Source organism: Hylaeus volcanicus, chromosome 4, assembly GCF_026283585.1.
Source record: "Hylaeus volcanicus isolate JK05 chromosome 4, UHH_iyHylVolc1.0_haploid, whole genome shotgun sequence".
Lineage (NCBI taxonomy): Eukaryota > Metazoa > Arthropoda > Insecta > Hymenoptera > Colletidae > Hylaeus > Hylaeus volcanicus.
In genome coordinates this window covers 13,744,174-13,750,173 of record NC_071979.1, presented here as the reverse complement: position 1 = coordinate 13,750,173, position 6,000 = coordinate 13,744,174, and the positions used below count along the sequence as shown (strand labels likewise).

At 31.9% G+C, this 6,000-nt stretch overlaps 1 protein-coding gene across 2 annotated transcripts in view; it reads left to right on the top strand.

Annotated features, from left to right (window-relative positions):
• Positions 1–6,000, top strand: part of LOC128874718 (V-type proton ATPase 116 kDa subunit a 1-like) — a 77,670-nt gene that overhangs the window by 48,234 nt on the left and 23,436 nt on the right. The window contains exon 1 of one of the 2 annotated variants that reach the window (XM_054119726.1): positions 685–895. The exons of the other annotated variant lie outside the window; for it this stretch is intronic. The gene's annotated coding sequence lies outside the window, so the exon portion shown is untranslated. Of the gene's footprint in view, positions 1–684; positions 896–6,000 lie in introns of those variants that run through there. 2 annotated transcript variants of the gene reach the window in all.

Sequence of the window (6,000 nt, the reverse complement as noted above, 5' to 3'; positions counted from 1 at the left end):
TATGTATATTATATAATTATATATGTATATGTAAATTATATATGTATTCTTTAACGCATAAGCACAAAATTTGCTAACATATTCTATTGTTATTGTACGACAAAATTTTCGAGTTCATACATTAAAAGTGTAAAAAATCATTTTCGAATATTCGAATAGTATTAGTAGCAGGGATATTCATATACTTAGTAAAGAAAATATTTGTATAGTAAAATATTAGTAGCAATCCAAATAGAAGTTAAATACTCCAATATTTAGAATTTAAATAGCTACATGCATTATTAAGTAAATATTCGAATAACATTCAAATCGTTGAGTACATATTCGAGTAATATTCAAATATCATTTAAATACTTGTTAAATAGTTTTATTCGACAAGTCTAAGTTCTACTCGGAATATGCTAAGTGTCCTTATCCCTGATGTAACAGAATGGTATTTAATTGTCGTTTGGGAGTATCTCGTCCGACTTAATTATTCGCGTGCCCCGCCAAACTGGGGCGACATTACTGATTGGGACCCTCGTACCTGACACGACGAATTGATTTGAATAAATGTATCTTTACAGTGTACGATTATGTACAATGAAGAACTCATCACGAGGTCTGCTCCTCTGCTCGTCCCAGCCCACCCCACCACACAAAACTCAGTGGTGGGACGCTGTCGAGTGTTGAATTAGATTCAGTAAAGTAAGTCGGTGAGTGCGCGACAGTCGGTCCCGTATTGTGTGGAATCGAGCCGAATCACTGGATCGCCGTTTTGTTATGTAATTCTTTTCTGCCGCGCCGCACCGGTTTCCGCTTCGCGTCGTAGAAAAAGATCGCTTCGTCGATCGAATTCGTTCCTGACATACATATATATATATATATATATATATATATCTGCTATATCGTCTGGGTGAGTAGTCGATACCACGTAACGAACTTTATGCATATATGCCACGCTAAATCGAGTTAGGCTCATCGCGCCCCTGAATCGAGGACGTTCGATCGACGATCGCTCGTAACTCCGTGGAACCTTCTATATACCGGAAATGGCCAGAGTTTATATCCAGATACAAATTTCGGATAACGAACAATGGAAAATCACACGGTATTTGATCGTTACTAGTTGAATGAAAATTATAATTTGAATTGCAGAATCAAATTTTAGTGATCATCTATAACAGTGTTAAAAAGAATAACTAAAAATAAAAAATCCTTGTCACATTGTTCTATTACTATTAAATGCACCTGTTAGAAAGCTTTTATCATCAGTAGTGACAACAACAAAAAATGGGAAGTGGAAAATTTACAAAATTGTTTATAGTTTTTTTCCAGATACAAAATTTCAGTGGGTTTTTCGTTTCCAATGACGGATTGTTTGTGCATGAAAGTCAGACAGTGATGATTTTCTAATTCTCTTCAATAACAAAAACGTCTGTGATTAAATAGTGTCAAATAAGTTTGAAGGAAGGGACACAGTGTTTATCCGTCGCAAGTTGAATGTAAATTACAATTTTAATTACAAAATGAAATATTTTGTAAGAATATTATATAATTAATGTAGATTTATCTCATCAGCCGAATTTGAATAAAATTCGCCGAACGATCTACCACCCGAACGTTTTATTATTATAAATAGGCAGCATTTTATTCGAATAATATGTGAATAAACATTCTATATAGTGATTTACGTGCAAGGTCCGTTCGATTGCAGGATTATTTGGTGATGTTCTGTTCGATCAAGGATAAACATAATTCGAATTGTCATTTATATCGAACAAACAACGAATTAAAAGTTATTTATACTCTATTCGTTACTTAAAGAATTTTATCTAAATGGAATTTTACTTATCACTAAACAAACGTTTCATTAATGTGAAAATATGCACTTGTAGAGTATGTCCTTTTATTGAGAGATTTTCCAGTATTTTGTCATAAATTCTATTTGAATATGTATTATTCCAATGAATACTTGTGTAAAACATTACATATTTAATTTCTAATTCTGTTACTTAACTTAATTGCTATATGCAGGTTGTTCTAAGAGTGTTTCGTTATATCAAATAAAGAATTATTACTATTAAATAATAATTGCCCATGAATTTTAATTAAACTTTGAACAAATTTAGCAATAAATTAATGAATATGTTAATGCTTAGGGCAAATATGATCCGCTATGGATGTTATTTTTGAAGTTATTTCATAGCGTATGATAACGTAACTGTATTTTCAAAATGAAGTAATCACGAAATAAGATAATATGATATCTAAAACTGAATTTTAAGCGAGACTGTTTCAAAAGTAGTTATATTGTTTTAGTGCTGGTAGCAAAGAAGGCACAAAAAAAGTAGAATTACTTATCAAACAATGTAGTGATTTTAGAGAGCAAACGAGAAATTATATATTATTCGTTACTCTCATTTCAAAAGTATTCATTTCTGTTATAGAGTATTTTTTCTTCTTATGTAAACGTTCTGCAATATTTGATTACAAACATTTACACATTCAATTAGACACCATCATTGATAATATTTGTTTATGAAGTTCATTAATGATTCCATGTAGATCATTAAATATGATAAAAAATGATAAAAACCTATGGGATTCATAAACTTTTAAGGAAATCCTTTCTTTACGTTATATTTTCATTTCTGTTAGTTCTATGACATTTCACTTCAAGTGTGTTAGAAGATTGTATTTACTCGATGATCTTGAATGGAGTCTATCTTGCAAATTAAGGATCCGCGTTAATAGTGAATCGCGATGGATGAAATGCAAACATTTCTCAACGGAAAAGACTCGACGCACGTATATCCTTTCCTTTTTAATTGTTCGTGACACAATTTGACCGATGTACCTGCTGCACATTGACGAAAGATACGAAGCCGAGGAGCGTATGTCTGGATTACGCGTCACCTGATAGATAACCATCTTTCTCGCGTGTATTATTTAATTTATTGGAAAGGTTTATCGCGTGGAAGGTGATCAAAGCGTAGTCGATAACTCACGTCGAAGATGCGTATCGTTTCCGGCGTATATTTGGCCCACTAATAACTTATTATATCGACGAACTGATTTGCTCTTTTCAATTTCAAATATATTGTTTTTTTTCCAATTCAAACTTATTTGATATCATTTAATAATAAATAAGTTTTTGTTATTGGATAGAATTAAAAAGTCATTGCTGTTTGGCTTACATGCGCAACTGTCTATCATTCCAAACGAAAATTTCACTGAAATTTTGTATCGTTTATTGGTTTAATAAAACCAGCACGAAAACTATGAACAATTTTGAACCGTATAAGACTTTCAAATTTTTTACTTACTGATGATAAAAGCTCTCTAACAAGTATTTGATATTTAATTATATATCGAACTTTGTGACAAGCATTTTTTATTTCATTGTTAATGGTGCCTGTTTTCTTCTGAATCCTCGTAATTTAATAAAATTGTAAAATATAGATAATTACTAATATTTAATTCTGTAGTTCAATCGCCTGTTCAACGTATAACGGAAAAACAGTTGTTTATGCGAAATTTGTATCGATTTCTTCCTACTTTGTTTGAGTTTTAATTCAAATTCTCTTCGTACAGAAACTGAATTTTAAGTTGTACAATTAAATATTTCGCAGTGACTAATAAAAAAAAAAACAAATAAATGTCGATAATGAATCGCTATAGGTTGGTTTCATTCGTTATTTATTACTCGGGCAGAAGTTTACCCATCCCTGATCAACGAAAGTAAATCGAATCGTTCCAAGGCGCAGCCTCGATTCTGCGCCCTTTAACGCAACGATCGCGTGCGAAAGCGTGTTTGAGCGTTAATTAACTGAACGAGCGTATGTTTCCTATGAACTGTGGGAGACTATTGAGGAACGAATCTCTCGTAAACGTGCTACATGCTCAAACGTGGTCGTTATTAAAGCGAACGTTATTAACGCTTTGTCGTTTCGCTCGCGAGACTCTGAACTTCGTGTAAACACTTAACAATTATTAGCGGGGCTAACTTGTTTTGTTGGAAATCAAAGAAATCAAGCAATTATCGTTAGGAGCAATCGTTTTACTTTGTTAAACGTTGTGATGCTTTGATCCTCGTTATGGATCGTCTTGAGTAACAATTCAAGTAACCATTACTTGAGCTAAATCATAATTAAGGAAACAAACTACAATTCTATGTACGAGTTAATGGAATAAATCAGTCTACAGTTTAAAATACAGTGTATAATTTTTAAAAGTTATTAATACACACTTCGATCAGTACGAAATTTGTGTAAGTTTCGATTGCATTTACACCTTTGATTTCTCAATATTATTATGGTAAATGAATTGTTCTATTTTTCATGTGTGAAATGGTATCATATTTCCTTTGAAATTATTCAGGTTAATTAATTGTTAGCGTAGAGGATGTAAACATTCAACGTTTAAGGGGTCAAACCACATTAGGAGGCCAAATATTAAAGGTTTTTCGGGATATTTTTGTTACAGAGAAGAAATAATTTAATTGTTTTTTTTTTAACGTTAAGAATACTTTAGGTATGTTTTAAAGTACATTTGGTAATTCATATTACACAGAAATTTGTGAAATATCGCATTTTCTTTTAAAACAATATGTTTAGACGATAAACGTTTTAAATAAAATTACATTATAGGAAGAGTATTTATAAGTAATATCGTTTTTTTTCTTTCTAATTGTATAAACATTATTTGATTCTCCGCAAATAATTTAACTTCATATAACTCAACCTAGATTTCAGTTAAATGTATTGATACTTAGTGTATCTACTTACTACATGTTGAAAATGATCAAAAGCATTGATCTACAAGACAAACAATAATTGTATACATATAATGTGTATCGATAAATTGTATATATGATTTGTACATCTGTAACACTTACTTTCAATCGTTGCGATAAAAGAGATTGTTTTTACTTTTTCTGAAGCTATGTAAAAGAAATTCATTTTATCTCGACAAAGATAATTATCATGGAACTATCGAGGACAATGCATAAGTATTTGTTATACATAATACTATATCTTCGAAAGCGAGAGGTAAATCAGTTTGTCAATGTAGTTACTTATGAGTGCCCCTAATAAATCCCAGAAATGATACGCATCTTCTACATGAATTATCAAGTATGCTTGTTCAGATACGTCCTTAGTTAGAGTTCAATGTAGAACGTAGAGTAAACAGATTATTATTGTACGTAACATTTTCGATTGTCATATTTGAGATGTTCTTTTAACTGAATGATTCCATTTCTCGGTTCAGATTGAATGTTTATCGAGTAACTACGAGATGATAGTTATAGTAGAACCTTCATATTGATCACGTTTATATCTATTACCAAAATTAATTCGATGTATGCTTCTCTCTTTATATGTATGGATAAAATTCAGTATAAATAGTTGGCGAGAAATGTAAATGGTTTCTCTAATTTTTGTTACGAAACTCACATCACGACTTTTTTTCTTAAAATCACAAAATGATAATAACTTACATTGTATATCATAAATTTGTTACAAATGGCAAATGCCACATACTTTTGAGCGTCAGTGTATATCAAGTATTCATCGAAGGCGGTACGTGTCCACATATTTATCAACGGGGGTGTATTTCTTCCTTACTTGCACAACACTGTGCGGATAACCGAATGTTTCGTTAATCGATATAATCGGATAATCGGATTTACTAATAATCGAGGATCGGGTAATCGATCGTTCCGTTAATCAGAGTTCCGATAACCGAGGTTAAGCTGTAATATTTACAGTTAGTCGATAAGAAAGGAATTCCTGAGGCTCCCTTTCGATCAGCCTACGTGTTCGACGAAGTTTCGACAAATCAACGACATTCGTCTTATCCGTTCATTATGCTCAATTTATCGTATTCCCGAGTCGAAGATTTTCCACGTGCGTAGATATGCAAGTATGTATTCGTTCCTCAAGGTATATACACGCGAACTTCGTTCCGCGTTCTAGATCACGTCTGTTTATCTGGATAGAGAACGGTCATCGTTGT